The sequence below is a fragment of the Sus scrofa genome, chromosome 12, assembly GCF_054392235.1.
Source record: "Sus scrofa isolate SSC_HxYL_T2T_F1_AM1 chromosome 12, Sscrofa_HxYL_maternal_Yorkshire_Landrace_v2.0, whole genome shotgun sequence".
Lineage (NCBI taxonomy): Eukaryota > Metazoa > Chordata > Mammalia > Artiodactyla > Suidae > Sus > Sus scrofa.
The window spans coordinates 66,928,833-66,945,424 of NC_139394.1; the positions used below are offsets into that span (position 1 = coordinate 66,928,833).

Below are 16,592 nucleotides of genomic sequence, written 5' to 3' on the forward strand. Positions count from 1 at the left end.
CTGTATGCCGAGATGGAGGGCAGCAAGGAAGCCACCACGGACACTGCCCCAGGCCACCGCAGCGCAGAGGTTGGCTGTTGGAGGCTGAGTCAGTGTCCGAGTTGCTGTTGGAGCACATTCTGGTCAAAGAGCCCTAGGAACCCAAGGGGCCTCCTCTCCTTCAGGCTGAAATACATGGCTGCTGCTGGGGTGGGGGGACCCCATGGCAGTGCTCCGTGCTGAGCTGTGGTTGCTGGGCACCTCTTCTTATCTGGCCATTTTTTTTTCACCTCATCGTATCCACATAAATCTGTGATCACATCTTTATTTCAAATTCAGCATGCTTATCTGGGAAAATGGCCAGAAACTTGGCAGACTCTCTGGGCTCCGTTTGAGGGGACAGGCACGTCCCTGGCTTGAATCCCGAATGGGCGGTTTTCTGAAACCAGGCTGACACCCCCTCCTCTCCTGCTGTGTGTTCAGTTCTCTGAGAGGAAGAGGACGATGACACTGGTCCATGCCCAAGACCAGCGCTTAAAACGACAAGCCCAGTGTTTACCACGGTTGTTTCTGGGCCCAAAGGTCTGCCTCTGGAGAAACACGGCAAGCTGGCCCATGGAACATGTCACACTCTTGCACCCGGGGCACCTGATCAGGCTGGACGTGCCCATCAGATGCTGAAGGCACAGCTGCGTCCCTGCCCTGAGGTGAGTCCATTTGGCCAGAGCAGGAGCGGTGCCCTGTCTCCAACCCAAATCCATAAGCATGTTCTGAGTGTCCCACAGCCCATCTTGAACTGCACCTCTGAGCCTGGAGTCTCAGCCAGGCGTCTGCCAGGGGCTCTGCCTGGGCTGGGGTTCAGCCTGGTGACCTTCAGTCTAACACCACCTCTCAGCCCTTCCTCCTGTTTCTCAGGAGCCCTAGAAGCTACCCTGGCCTGGGGCCCGGGAAGCTCCATTTTGTTTCTCCTCAGCTGGGGCGCTGAACGAATGCCCTCGACACTGGGGTCTTTCTCTCTCAGTCCCCCAGAGCGCTCACCCCAACTTACCCCGCCTCAGTACATAAAAACCTCTGCATCCCCACCCATGGGGTACCGAGAGCCTCCTTTAAATCAGTCCCAGCTGCCTTCCCGCTCAGGACCTTCCCCTAGTTCTGCTCCTTGAAACCGCGATTGCAGACAGGACATAGAGGTTCAGAGGGAAGGGGAACAAAGACATTTGGGGAGAACTCCTGAAAGATAAAGCCCAGGGAATCCTGTCTGGCCCCCCAAATAGCACCACTTTTACAAGCTCCATTCACGACCACTGGCCCCTTTGGACACGTGATGCCTTTACAGAGGCTGCAGGTTTGGTAGTTTCAAGGCGAAGATTCAAGACAGATATTGGGGGTCCAGTGTCCTTGCCCCTTGAGAAACAAAAAGCAAACCAACCCCAGAGAACACGTCCACCTCTCTGGCCCCTGGGCAACCAGAGCCGGTTGGAACCACCCATCAGAGGCAGAAGACACACATCTTTCTGTTCCCCGAGGTCAGTCAATTTGTGCCAGAGAGTCATCTTAACACATCCTAGGGCTCCCACTAACCCCTCTTGGCACCACCTCGTAGCCTGGAGGTGCAGCCAGGGGGCTTCAGATGGGCTTTGTCTGTGCTCTGGCCCCTCCCGGAGGTCATCTCCCCTACCACTGACTCTCAGCCTTTCCTCCGGTTTCCCTCAGCGGCCCCCCAGGGCTCTCCTGGCCTTGGGCAGCTGCCAGCTTGATGGAATTCCTCCTCACCTTCTAAGCCCAGTGAAGTGCCCAGAGAGAGGGGTAGATTCTCAAAGACTCCCAGCACGCACCCCACACCCCAACGTAAGGCCTTCAACCCTCTGTTTTCTCCACCCACATGTGCCATGAGAGCATCCTTTCAATCGATTACCCTACTTTAATTCCCGAGAACCACCTTTAAGTCTGCTCCCTGAACAGGGGTTGGGGACAGGAAAACAAGGCCCCAAGGGAAAGAGAGGAGGGAGTTAGGGGAGGGGTCTGGAAGCACAAATCCTAGCGAATTGCACAGTCGCCCAATCAAAGCAGCACCCCTTTCACGTGCTCCATTCACGACCACCACCCCTTTTGTCAGCTGACAACCACATGGAGTGGGAGGCTTGGCAACTGCAAGGCCAAGATTCAAGACAGACATTTGGGGTCCAAAGAGTAATCTTACCCCAGAGAACCCGTCACACTCTCTGGCCCTGGGCCACCCAGGCAGGCCAGAAATGCCCATCGGGTGCTGAAGGCACAGCTCTGTCCCTCCCTGAGGTGAGGTGACCTGGGACAGAGTGTTAGAGGCACCCTGTAAGCAGCCCCAGGTCTCTGAGCAGGTACTGAGTGTTCCGACACTCCTTCTGCAACTCCACCCCCGAGTCTGGGTGTGCTGCCAGGCAGGTACACGTGGTCTCTGCCAGTGCTGTGGTGCGGCCTGCTGACCCTCTGCTCTGACTCCATCTCTCAGCGCTTCCTCCTGGTTCCCTCAGCAGCCCCTGAAGGCACACGCTCCTTGGGCCCTGGCAGCTTGATTTCATTGCTCCTCTGCCACCCAACACAATGAAGTACCCTGGACACTGGGGTAATTCTCACAGCCCAGAGCACTCACCCCATCCTAACGGACCCCAATACATTCAAACCCTCTGCCTCCCCACCCGCTGTGTCTTGAGAGCTTTAAATCAATCCGCTTTCATTCACAAGACCTGTATTAAAGTTAGCTCCTTATGATACAGAGGTAGAGGCCCCCCTCCAAAAAAAAGGCTCAGGGAAGAAGTTTGGGGAAACATCTTGAGGAAAAAATCCAGTGCTTCTAACAGCCTCCCACCAAAATTATCACAACCGTTCTGAGCTCCATTCATGACCACCAGCCCCCTTTTACACCCCGCAACTTCACGGAGGCCAGCGGCTTGAAAATTTCTAAGTTCAGGACTCAAGACAGCTCTTTGTGCGTCCAGAGTCCTGCCTCTGAAAAAGCAAAGGGTGTTTTTCCCTCTAACGACACCTCTCAGCTCTCGCTTCTGTATCCCTCAGCAGCGCAACGGGACAAGCTGGCCTCGGACCCTGGCAGCTTGATTTCCTTCCTCCTCGCCCTTTTAGTGCAATGAGGGGCCCATCAGATGGGGGCACTTCTGTCTCCGTCTCCTGGAGGCCTCACCTCAGCCTGCTCCACGCCCATCCATGACATTTCTCTGCCTCCCCCCCACGAGAGCCTGGCTTGTTTCCACCACTCTCCCTTACTTCCCGCCACCCGCATCCAGGTCTGCCCAGAACACGGGTTAGAAACAGGCAGAAAGCTCAGATGGAAGCGCGGTTAGAAATGCAGGCGGAACTCTTGAGGGGCAAAGTACACAGATCGGCACAGCTGCCCCCCAAAACCGCCCCCTTCACATGCGCCATTCACAAACTTCCGCTGAATATTTCCTTTAACATAGCAACTTCCCTGAAGCTGGAGACTTGAAAACGGCAAGCTCAGGATTCAGACAGGTATTTCACATCCAGAGTCCTGCCTTTTGAGAAAGAAAAACCAGTCTGACGCCAGAGAACTTGTCAAACACTCTGGCCCCCGGGCTGCCTGCCTGGGCTTGACATGCCCATCCGATGCTGAAGGCACAGGCCTGTCCCCTCCCTGAAGTTAGGCAATTTAGGCCAGTGCACCCTGTAACCAACCCCAACAGGCTGGGCACCTCTCGGGGGTCCTACCAACCCATCTCCAACCTTAGCTCTGAGCCTGGAGGTGCAGCCAAGGAAGAGCAGGGGGACCTGCCCGTGCCCTGGTGCTGTCTGGTGGCCCTCAGCTCTAACATCGACTCTCAGCCCTTCCGCCTGTTTCCCTCAGCAGCACCCACCACCCATCAGGGGGTGGGCCTGCACTGCCCTTAGACCCCTGCCAGCTGCATTTCACTCCTCCTCACACTCTGAGTGCAACGAAGGGCCCTACAGCCTGGAGTGTCTCTCTTTCTCTCTCAAAGTCCCCCAGAGCACTCAGGCCAACCGACCCCACCCCGTCCATTAAAACCTTCTGCCTCCCCACCCACTGGGTCTTGAGAGTCTTCACAGAATGAGTCATCCTGCCTTAATTCTTGAGAACTGCCTTCAGGTCCACTCCCTGTAACTGGAGTCAGAGAGAAAAAAGAGACTCGGATGGGCAAGAAGGATGTTTGGCGAGGACTTTGAGAGAAAAAGCACAGAAATTAGCATGGCAGCCCAGCAAAACCCACCCCTTTTCCATGCTCTGTTCACAACTACCAGCCAGGTTTTTTTTTTTACATGACACCTTCATGGAAGCTGGAGGCGTAAAGATTGCCAGTCCAGGACTCAGGACAGATACGTGTGGTCCAGGGTTCTGCCCCTTGAGAAACAAGGGCAACCCGACCTCAGAGAACCTGTCCGACTCTCCGCACCTGAGGGCAGCTGAACTACACTGGAAATACCCACCAGAGGATGGGGGCACATGTATTTCCCCTTCCTGAGGTGAGGCAATTTAGGATAGAGTGTCAGAGGCACCCTGGAATTAACCCAACTCTCCGGGCATGTCCTGGGGTACTTACCAACCCGAATTCAAGCCCACCTCTGAGCCCACCTCTGAGCCTAGAGGTGTGGACAGGGAGCTGCAGATGGGCTCTGCCTGTGCTCTGGCGCCATCTGGCGGCAGGCCCCTCTAACGACAACTCTTCACCCTTCCCCTCTTTCCCTTGAAATGGAGTTTTAACTAAAGAACAACCCCCCCTTGGCCAAGAAGGCAGGTGCAGGCCTTTCCAGCTATGCTCGTCACTATACCACCCTTCTTGTAATAATGTAACAACTGTGCCCTCTGTCCAAGCCCTCAGACCTGCTAATTAGGTACCCAGCATTGCTCATCAGTTCTGCTTCTGTAACCTTGCTTGCTCAGTCTCTTAGGGAGGCACACTGTCTGCTTGGGGATGGGGGAGGTCCGTGAAGCTTACGTGGGAAAATCAAGACCTTGTAGTGTATAGAAGTTACTGAGAACAAAGACCTGGTGCTCAGACTCTGGAGGTGACTCCTCTGAGCCTGCACCGGTGCTGAAAAAACCTGGCTTTTCCATATCTCCGAGTGCTGTTTGTCTCCTTCCATTGCCACAGTTTTTGCGGTTTCTGCAACATTTTGGTGCTTTGGCCGGGAAGCCGATAACCGAGCTGGCCTCTTGTGCTACCGTTGTCAGGGAACCGGGGAGGCCATGGTCGCCGGCCCGGTGACAGGTGGATAGCGCGCACTGGCCATTTTGCCGGATCCAGACCCTCACTTGGGCCGGGGCCTTGGGCCACACCGCTTCCCGAACAGACTCAGAAGGAGAGTGGAAACAGGTTCCTGGACAGGACGTCAGACTGGTGAGTGCCCCGGGGACATCTGCCCAAGTTAGGACCTGCCATACAGCGGAAGGAGAGACTGATCACCTCTCAGTGACCAAAGGGCCACTCAGGTCAGGGTTTGCTCCCTTGGCATCGGGAGGCTTGTCAGTTCTGGTGTGTGTGTGTGTGTGAGTGACTGGAGAGAACGAGCGCCCGTGCTCCACCGTCTTTGGACTACGGAGCCAGAGTGAGTCCTAACCTGCAGTTCCGCGGCGACCTCATACGGCTTCTGGTGGCCCTCTTCGGGGGGGTCCTGACGTTGGGGTTTATACAGTCCCACCTATGCTAAGAGACGCCTGAAATGTCTCCTCTGGGGGAGCCGTCAGGCGGACGAAGTGATTGTTACCTGAGGCCTTGTCCTCACTGTTTGTCTTGCGGCACCGGCACAGGGTGGGACTTCACACAATGGGTAAATCGGCTTCCAAGCCCACTGTCTTAGAGTGTATGGTTAAGAATTTTAAGGAAGGATTTTCTAGAGATTCTGGTGTTAAGTTGAGTCCTGGAAAACTGTGTACCCTCTACGCTAGAGTGGCCCTCCTTTGGTGTTGGCTGGCCTCTGGAAGGGACCTTAGATGTGTTCACAGTTGCAGCAGCATATAATGTTATAACAGGAGACCCTGGACACCCAGACCCATTTCCGTACATTGATCAATGGTTGGAAATTGCCTATTTGAGGCCCCCATGGGTTCGGTTCTGCACCACAGACCAGGGACAGTGTAGGGTGCTAGTAGCCCAGTCCAAGAAGAAAACCTTGTCTCAAAAGAAGGTGCCACCTATTTAGCAAGGGGAACCTGATGACTCGCCCCCTATGCCACCACGTTATGTGCTGCCAGCCCCACCTCCAGGAGCCGAAGGTCCCCAGATGCCAGATAGCCCACCGCCTTCTGTTTCTCCTCCTCCTTCTGCTTCTGAAGTTCCTGAGGCGATATCACCTCTGCAGCCAGATTCTCCAGAACCTATGAGCAGGTGCCTCCGTTCAGCTCAGGGAGCAGCCACTCCAGCATTACAAATGCCCTTACTGGAGACACGGGGACCACAGCAAGTCGCCCCCGATGGGACCATACAAGAGGGGGGACGTTTTTATTATTACCAGCCCTTTTCCACTGCTGACCTCCTCAACGGGAAACACCACACTCCCTCATATTCTGAAAAGCCTCAGGCGCTGATTGATCGCTTAGAATTCATTTTCCAGACACACTGTCCCACCTGGATAGACTGCTGGCAATTCCTTTTTACTCCGTTTGACACTGAAGAGTGCTGGCGAATTGTAACAGAAGCCCAAAAATGGCTTCAGGCCAATGCGGGGGTCGAGCAGACTTGGCAAACTGGGTGAGGGAAGCCCTCCCAGAAGAAAACCCCCACTGGGACTATGACACCGAGGAAGGGAAACGTAATCTAGAGAGGTACCGGCAGCCCTTCCTACAGGGGGCAAAAGCTGGCGCTAAAAAGCCCACTAATATAGCTAAGATCAGTGAGATACTACAAGAGCCGAATGAAAGCCCAGCCAAATTCTATGAGAGCCTATGTGAGGCTTTCGGAACCTACACCCCTTTTAATCCCAAGGCCCCTGAGAACCAACGGATGATAAATGCTGCCTTTGTGGGACAAGCCCAATCAGATATCCGTACAAAGCTACAGAAATTAGAAGGCTTTGCAGGAGAGAATGCTCCTAAACTGTTGGAAATAGCCAACAAGGTTTTTATTAACTGAGACCAGGTGGCCGGCCGTGATGCAGAAAAGAGAATGAAACAAAAAGTGACTCTTCTGGCAGCCGCCTTGTCAAAACCGGTGCCCCCAGTGGGACCACCCCATAGGGGACAAGGAACAAGGCCAGGGAAAAGGAGTCCCCTGGAACATGACCAATGTGCTTACTGCAAAGAAAAGGGACATTGGAAAAATGAATGCCCCAACTGTCCTGAGAAAAAGACCAAGGCCCCACCTAGCCAGTGCCGACCTGAGCCAGTCAGCACCAACCTGATTGGCCTAGCTGAGTCTGATTAGGGGGGACCAGGCTCTCTCCAACTGGGCCCCCAAGAGCCTATGCTCAGAATTCAAGTAGGGGGCCACCCCATAGACTTTAAGGTTGACACAGGTGCCGAAATTTCTGTGGTGACACAACCTGTGGCTCCCCTCTCGGGGAAAGAAACCACCACTGTTGGGGCCACAGGTAACCAAACCCACAGGCCCTTCTGCGGTCCTCGACGATGTCGGTTAGGAGGCCATGAAGTCATACATGAATTTCTTCACCTGCCTGACTGCCCAGTCCCCCTGATGGGAAGAGACCTGCTGGCTAAAATGGGGGCACAAATTTCCTTTTCTACTGATGGATCAGCCCAACTCAAATTGACAGAACCCCCCTCTCTTTTAATCATGGCTCTTGCTGTAGAAAGGGAAGAGGAATGGCTCTTGTACTCTCCCCCTTCAGAAATGGGGACCATTCCCCCAGAACTAGAGACTAAAATACCCATTGGTTTAGCTTGAAGGAAACCCACCAGGACTGGCAAAGCGCCACGCTCCTGTCTTAATTGATCTAAAACCCGGAGCTCAACCGGTAAAGCTACGGCAATACTCAATTCCCAGAGAAGCTCGACTGGGAATCCAGGTCCACCTGGATTGGCTGCTTCAGCATGGACTGTTAATAAAATGTCAGTCTCCTTGGAACACCCCTTTACTGCCTGTGAAAAAACCGGGAACACAGGACTACCGCCCAGTACAGGACTTGAGAGCCATAAATGAAGCAACAGTCACATTACACCTGTCCGTCCCTGACCCGTGTACCCTGCTAGGGCTGATCCCCTCCACTGCTGAGTGGTTTACTTGCCTGGACTTAAAAGATGCTTTTTTCTGCCTCCGGGTGGCACCTGCCAGTCAGCCCTTGTTTGCTTTTGAATGGGAGAATCCACATACAGGGACAAAGGAACAGCTCACCTGGACTAGACTCCCACAAGGATTCAAAAACTCTCCCACTCTTTTTAGCGGCACCCTAGCCGCTGACCTGGCTGAATTTCCTGGACAAAAGCTGGGCTGTATTTTGCTACAGTATGTTGACGACCTCTTACTAGCTGGCACCACGGAGGCTCAGTGCCTAGAGGGAAAAGAGCTCTCCTTTCCCTACTGATGGAGGCAGGGTAGCAGGTATCAAAGAAAAAGGCACAAATCTGCAAAAAACAAGCCAAGTATCTGGGCTTCAACATCATGCAGGGCCGACGAATGCTGGGGACTGAAAGAAAGCCTGCAGTTTGTGCCATTCCTGTCCCTACCACCCGCCGAAAGGTTCATGAGTTCCTGGGGCAACAGGATTCTGCCAGTTATGGATCCCCGGGTTTTCAGACTTGGCCAGGCCTCTGTGTGAGGCTCTAAAAGGGGAAGAAAAGGCTCCCCTTGAATGGGGACCAAGCCAGGAGGCAGCATTTCAGACAATCAAAACCAAACTCACTGAGGCTCCAGCCTTGGGACTTCCTGATGTAACCAGAGAATTTAACCTTTTTGTTCATGGAAAAAATGGGGTGGCTTTAGGAGTCCTAACTCAAGAATTTGGGCCTTGGCAGAGGCCAGTGCCATATGTGTCTAAACAAATTGACTCAGTTGTGGCCGGATGGCCTCCCTGCCTCCAAGCACTGACAGGTACCATCTTGTTGGTGAGAGAGGCTGACAAGTTGACTCTGGGACAAAACCTGAATGTTAAAGTCCCACACTCAGTTGTAACCCTGATGGATACCAGGGGCCACCATTGGCTCACACATGCACGAGTGACTCAGTATCAAGGGTTACTTTGTGAAAATCCACGGGTAAGACTGGAGGTTGTACGAACTCTGAACCCAGCCACTTTTCTGCCAGATGAAGCGGGGCCCCCAGACCATAACTGCTTGGAGGTACTAGATGAGGTGTTTTCCAGCAGGCCTGACTTGACTGACAAACCACTCCAAAATCCTGACCTGGTTTTATATACTGATGGCAGCAGCTTTATGGAGGATGGAAAAAGGATGGCAGGATATGCTGTGGTATCTGACTTAAAAGTGATAGAAGCAGAGGTGCTTCCTCAAGGCTGGTCAGCACCGAGAGCAGAATTATGGGCCTTAATCAGAGCATTGGAGCTCAGCCGAGACCAGCGAGTTAACATCTATACCGTATGCCTTTGCAACTTTGCATGTTCACGGAGCTTTATATAAAGAAAGAGGACTCCTCACTGCTGAAGGAAAAGGGATTAAAAACCAGGCTGAAATCTTAAAGCCCCTAGAGGCAGTATGGGAACCTAAAGAAGCTGCAGTTATCCACTGTAAAGGCCACCAAAAGGGAGACGGCCCAGTGACAAAAGGAAACTGTAGTGCTGATACAGCTGCCAGACAGGCAGCCCGGGGACAACAGCCAGACAAACCTAAGGTCTTGCTGGCCCCAGAAGTGCCAGCTGTCCCCAGATATTCTCCAGAGGAAGAAAAATGGATAAGGGAGGAAAGAGAAGCTAAAACTAAAACGGGATGGTGGGTCACACGGGACCACTGAGTTTACGTTCCAGAACACCTGGCCTACAGACTAGTCCACCAACAACATAAGCTAACCCACATGGGCAAAACTGCCTTAGAGACCCTACTGGGCCGGTACTATCTCATTACTCGTCTTCCTGCACTCTGCTCCTCTGTCTCCCAAAGATGCATAACCTGTTTAGAGAATAATGCCCGCCAGGGGCCCCACAGACCAACTGGGGCACAACACTGTGGACTGTCCCCATTTGAAGATATGGGAGTGGACTTCACTGAGGTCACCCCTAGTGAGGGGAACAAATATTTACTAGTCTTTATCTGTACTTTTTCAGGATGGGTAGAGGCCTTCCCTACCCGAACTGAAAAGGCAAGGGAAGTAACTAAGGCACCCCTGAGAGACATTATTCCCGGATATGGAATGCCTCTGACCATCGGGTCGGATAATGGACCGACATTTGTGGCTGAAACAGTACAGCAGGTGGCAAAAGCTTTACAGATCCGATGGAAACTGCATTCTGCTCATCGCCCTCAAAGTTCAGGGAAAGTAGAATGCATGAACCGGACCCTTAAACAGACACTGGGAAAGTTATGTCAGGAAACTGGCTTGCCCTGGGTAGACATGTTGCTGGTGGCCTTCCTAAAAGTGAGATGCTCACCCCTATGGGAATACAATTCTCGCCATTTAAAATCTTACATGGAAGGCCACCTCCACTAATCAGTTTAAAAGGAAACACCAGGGAGTTGGGAGACTTGGAATTACATAAACAATTACAAGGACTGTGGCTCACTATTTCTCAGATACCTAAATGGATCACAGACAGAATACCTGTGTCCTTAGGTATAAGAGTTCACCCCCACAAGCCGGGGGACCAGGTGTGGATAAAGGACTGGAAAAAGGAGCCTTTGAGGCCGGTATGGAAGGGCCCCTATACTGTAATTCTAACCACTCCCACTGCTCTTAAAGTAACAGGAATAGTGGATCCATCATTCCAGAGTTCAACCGGCTGGCCCAGCTGAGGACTGTGGAGAGTGGGAGACTGCCCTCGATCCGGAGAGACCTCTTCGCCTGACAATACAGAGGAGGAGACGACGATCTCAAAGCCCTGCCCTGACCACACCGGAAGCTGGTCAGTCAACGCACGGCTGAAGCTTGAGGAATTGGCTGCCTGGTAAAATAAACTGCCTTACCTCCCTTCCACAAGAGACTCTGTTACTGTCATATACTGTTATCTTATGACCAACATGTCTGTTTGCTGCCTGTTGCTGTTAATCTGTCCCCTTTGGTTCTGCCAGGATCCACATCCTCATGTGCCCCATGCATTCAAGTGACCCGATCAGATCAAGGGGTTACATGGACTTTGCTTTGCTCCACTCGTTTCTCCTGTTCTGGAGAAATTCATGGAAGTTGTACTCACAACAGGACCACTTATTCTATCTGTCAACAGGGGGACCAGTACACTTGCTTTGATCCACGATACTCACCAACTGAGGAATGGTTAGAAGTCCGGCGCTCTCATAAATCAGGGCAGCTAATTAATCAGACCCAAATTATCAACTCCAAGTTGTCAGTATCAATATTTTTGATGCCTGTGAAGCTATAAATGGGTCGTGGACTTCTGCTAGATCATGTGGAAGCCCGTCATGGGAAAGAGAATGTAGGCTCCAGCATAAATATATGTGCTGGGGGACCACCTGGAGCGGTTGCCAGGAATGCACTTACTGGAGCTGCGTGGCCTGGCAACCTAAAATAAGGGAGACAAAACAGCTGGCCTTCCAAAGGGTACAGCCCCTCCAGACTGCCAGACTAAAGCTTGTAACCCAGTTAATTTCACTATTTTCAATTCCAGTGAGCCCAAATAGAAGGAGGGTTTCAAAATAAGCATTCGCATTGACAGAAGAGGCCTAGACCCTGGAGCTGTGTTACATTTCCAGAGAATCATGTTTGCGCTCCAAGCTGCCTCTCACAGCGTCTTTCATTCCCTTTATGAAGAGGTAAGAAGCACCCCACCTCCCATTCCGGCCACAACTAAGAACTTGTTCTTAGCCCTGGCAGAAACTATTGCACAAACTCTCAAGGTCTCCTCTTGTTATGTATGCGGGGGAATGAACACAGGAGACCACTGGCCTTGGCAAGCCAGAGAACTGGACCCATTAGAGCCTCATAATGAGCCTACATTCCCCCAACTCACCAATGGGGTATGGCTCCTCAGAACTGCTATCATAGGCAGAAACTCTCTTGCAAGGCGGGGAGGACGGTTTAATGTTTCAGTTGGATGCCTAACATGTTTAGGCCTAAGGTATTATAATCTGACTGCCCAAAAGCCTCAACGGTGGCCATCCTCCAAGCTCTCAGAGCCCAAGCCTAATCCCCTGTCCAACTTTTCCCACTTCTGACCAGCATTGGAAGATATCAGTGCTAATATCCAATGGCGGCTACCAAAGGGATTATATTGGATTTGTGGGAAAATGGCCTATTCCATACTCCCCCCGAATTGGGCTGGGGCCTGTGTACTGGGAACAATGAGACCTTCCTTCTTCCTGCTCCCACCATCACTAGGGGAACAACTGGGAGTTCCTATATATAGGGCACAGGGTGCCCAGAGAGACCGGAGGGCTCTCCAAATTGGAGACTGGAAAGATGATGAATGGCCCCAGAACGGATAATTCAATATTAAGGACCTGCCACCTGGGCAGAGGATGGCTCTTGAGGGTATCCCACCCCTATCTATATGCTGAACCACATCATCAGACCACAGGCGGTTTTGGAACTTATAGCAAATGACACTGCAAGGGCCTTGACTATATTGGCCCAACAACAAACTAAAATGCACAGTGCAATCTACCAAAATCACTTGGCCTTGGATTATCTACTTGCTTCTGAAGGAGGGGTTTGTGGAAAATTTAACTTAAGTAATTGCTTTCTACAAATAGATGACACTGGAAAGGTAGTAAAAGAAATTGCTGACCGCATGACTAAACTTGCCCATGTACCTGTACAAGCTTGGAAAGGATGGGATGCAGACAGTCTCTTTGGTAAACGGTTCTCTTGGTTGGGAGGAAGTAAGACAATGGTCGGACTAGTCATGGTTATACTCGCAGGGTGCCTACTTATTCCCTGCTTTGTACGTCTCCTGATAAGTACTAAAAGGTTTTATAAGAACCATGGTTGAAAGAAAAACAGCCTCCCACCTGCTACTTATCAGAGGCTACCAAAGGGTTATGCCTGATGATGATGTGTAAAGGGTGCAGATGCACCCTGAACATCAAGAGGGGGGAATGAAATGGACTTTTAACTAAAGAACAACCCCCCCTCGGCTAAGAAGGCAGCTGCAAGCCTTTCCAGCTGTGCTCATCACTATGCCGCCCTTCTTGTAATAATGTCACAACTGTGTGCCCTCTGTCCAAGCCAGCAGCCCTGCTAGTCAAGTACCCAGCATTGCTCATCAGTTCTGCTTCTGTAACCTTGCTTGCTCAGTTTCTCAGGGAGGAACACTGTCTGCTTGGGGATGGGGGCGGTCCGGGAAGCTTATGTGGGAAAATCAAGACCTTGTAGTGTATAGAAGTTACTGAGAACAAAGACCTGGTGCTCAGACTCTGGAGGTGACTCCTCTGAGCCCGCACCGGTGCTGAAAAAACCTTGCTTTTCCATAGCTCCGAGTGCTGTTTGTCTCCTTCCATTGCCACGGTTTTTGTGGTTTCCACAACACGACCACTGTGGAAAATGGTATGGAGATTCCTCAGAAAACTAAAAACAGATTTACCATTTGACCCAGCAATTCCACTTCTGGGCATCTATCCAGAAAAAACCATGACTTGAAAAGATACATGTATTCCAATGTTCATTGCAGCACTATTTACAGTAGCCAAGACATGGAAACAACCTAAATGTCCCTTGAAGGGGAGTGGTTAAAGAAGACGTGGTACATATACACAATAGAATATTACTCAGCCATTAAAAGGAATAAAATAACAGCCTGGATGGACCTAGAAACTATCATGCTAAGTGAAGTTTGTGAGACAGTGAGACACCAACATCATATGCTATCACTTACATCTGGAATCAAAAAAAAATTAGGACACAATGAATTTTTTGCAGAACAGATATTGACTCACAGACTTTGAAAAACTTAGTTTCTAAAGGAGACAGGTTGGGGGGTTGGGGGACGGCTGGAGGTTTGGGATGGAAATGCTTTAAAATTGGTTGTGATGATGCTTGTACAGCTATAAATGTAAGAAGATTCATTTTAAAAAAGGGAAAAAGTGATGTCACTGATAGTTAACAATGAATCAAACCTAAAGTTACAATGAAATAAACCTAAACTAATACTTAATCTATTCAAACTTTGTTAACCCAACAAAAGTATGCATTTAAGGAATGATTTTTAAAAAGGCAAAAGGAACTCTACAACTACACACCTGGCCTCTTTATAAGAAACATTGCCTCTAGCACTTCTGGCATTCGAGGCTCTGCCTGCACAGTGCTATCTGTTTATGGTCACTACATCCTGAGTGTGGAAAGGTGGCACAGCCATCTGTTCTCCAAATAGGGACTGTGTGACTGGTTACATGAGGGTTTTACTCTCTCTTTTTAATCAGTGAAATTGACCTTCCCAAGTAAAGGCAGGAATAATTTAAGTTGAGAAGACCCTATGGAGCTTTAAGTAATTAAAAAACCAGTAACAACTTTAAGGGTACCATAGTTTTTAATGGATTAGCAATTTTGGTTGGGATGCCCATAGAGAATAAACCTGATCTCGGGAGACAGCAGCGAGCACTGGCTTGTGTGACATCTTAATTTCCTGCTCAGGAATTGAACTTAGGCAGGCTGGCTGAAAACCAGGAACCCTAGCCTCTAGACCATCAGGGGCCAGAGGCTAAAATCAGAGCTGCCCTGACTTTGCCCCCATTGAAAGCAAGTGTTTCAAGGAGGCAAAAACTATAGAAAGAGTCATAAAGTTTATTATTATAAGCACAGCACATGTGGAAGAACATGCAGGGAAGTATTTAGAAGCACAACAGCACACTCTCCTGCTGGTGGGGAGAGTGCCACAGCATCATTAAATCACTTACACAGAGTAGATCTCCCAGGTCTTGGTTTTCCTCTGGCCAGCTATCTTGCTTTCTCACACTCGATTGAACCCAGGGCCCTCCTAGGTGTGTGTGTGTATCTTTTAGCCCAGACGGATTCCAGCACAGGGGTTTATGGGAAGGCTGAGAGCATCAATTACGGGGTGGTACCCCTCCCTTTTTAATGCTAAGAGTCTTTCTGCACATGTGTAGTTGGGGTCTCCCTGACCCCAAGGATGGGAAGTATGTGACCTCTTGATCTTTTACCCAAGCAGGGCTTAGCCCCTCTCTGCCCTGCCTTACCATTATTTTAAAGTGTCCACAGGAGAAAAAGCCCAGCTATTTATCCTGCTCCTGTTATTTTCTCTTGAAGTATAAGCAGGAGGCAGTTGTAAATATATAACCTTGAGCCTATTTATCTTCTGCCTCAAAACAATCTTGGAGTGATTAAAATTCAGACCAGTTAATCAAAACATCTTATCACCTACTGATCTAAAGGACTGACCATTGGAACAAGTTACCTTAGGGATAACAGGATAATCCTATTCATTTTTTTTTTTTTTTCCTTTTCTAGGGCTGCTCCCGTGGCATATGGAGGTTCCCAAGCTAGGGGTCAAATCGGAGCTGTAGCCGCCAGCCTATGCCAGAGCCACAGCAATGGGGGATCTGAGCCACATCTGAAACCTACACAACAGTTCATGGGAACACTGGACCCTCAGCCCATCGAGCAAGGCCAGGGTTCGAACCTCCAACCTCATGGTTCCTAGTTGGATTCATTAACCACTGAGCCACGATGGGAACTCCCATAATCCTATTCTAGATTTCCACAGTAGGGTTACAACCTCAATGCTGGATCAGGACACCCCAATGGTGTAACTGCTATGAAGGGCCTGTCTGTCCCACAGTGAAAGTCCTACACGGCTTGAGTTCAGAATGGAGCGGTCCTGGTCACCTTCTATCTACTATAGATTTCTCCCAGTAAGAAAGGAAAAGAGAGATGAGGCCTAATTTTCAAAATGTCTTCAAACTAATTGAGGATATAATCTACCTTCGATTAATTTATACACCCCCTACTGTAGAACAGGGTTTGTTACGGTTTTCAGAGCCCAGCAAGTGCATAAAACTGGAACCTTTATCCACAGTGGTTCAAGTCCTCTTCCTAATATGCTTACAATCAGCATTCTTCCACTAATCACCCAGTCTGACCTGCTATAGTGTTCCTCACATTAAGTGAATTAAAACTCCTAGGCTGTCTACCAATCCAGAAAGGGTCAAATAGCGTCAGCCCCTATGGCTTATCATAACCCATTACTCACGCAGTCAAGTTGCTTATTAAAGAGCTACTACGACCAACACCATCATCAACTTGTACATTGTGGCAGTAATGCTACCATTAACACTGGCTGTCCCATTATGAATTCCTCTCCCCATGTCACATCCACTCAGTGACATAAACCCAGCTATACCTTTATATTAGTTATATGAAGCCTAGCCGTTTATTCCATCTGCTGGTCTGGATGAGCTTCAGATTCAAAATGCACACTCATTGCAGCTCTCTGTGGGCAACAGCACAGACCATCTCATTCAAAGTAACACCAGCAGTTATTCTCTTATCAGTCCTACTGATAAATGGACCTTTACGCTTTCACCAGTAACTGTTACACAAGAGCACCTGGGCTGA

The 16,592-nt window shown here is 50.3% G+C and overlaps 1 long non-coding RNA gene across 27 annotated transcripts in view; it reads left to right on the plus strand.

Annotated features, from left to right (window-relative positions):
• LOC100628214 (uncharacterized) overlaps window positions 1-14,175 on the plus strand; it is a 49,582-nt gene extending 35,407 nt beyond the window's left edge. For 10 of the 27 annotated variants that reach the window (XR_014822045.1, XR_014822054.1, XR_014822047.1 and 7 more), the window contains one exon: window positions 10,809-14,175. This is a non-coding gene — a long non-coding RNA (uncharacterized LOC100628214). Of the gene's footprint in view, window positions 1-561; window positions 687-5,099; window positions 5,346-10,808 lie in introns of all 27 variants that reach the window. The other 17 variants (XR_014822046.1, XR_014822063.1, XR_014822050.1 and 14 more) reach the window with 5 other exon arrangements.
• Window positions 14,176-16,592: the final 2,417 nt, after the last annotated feature.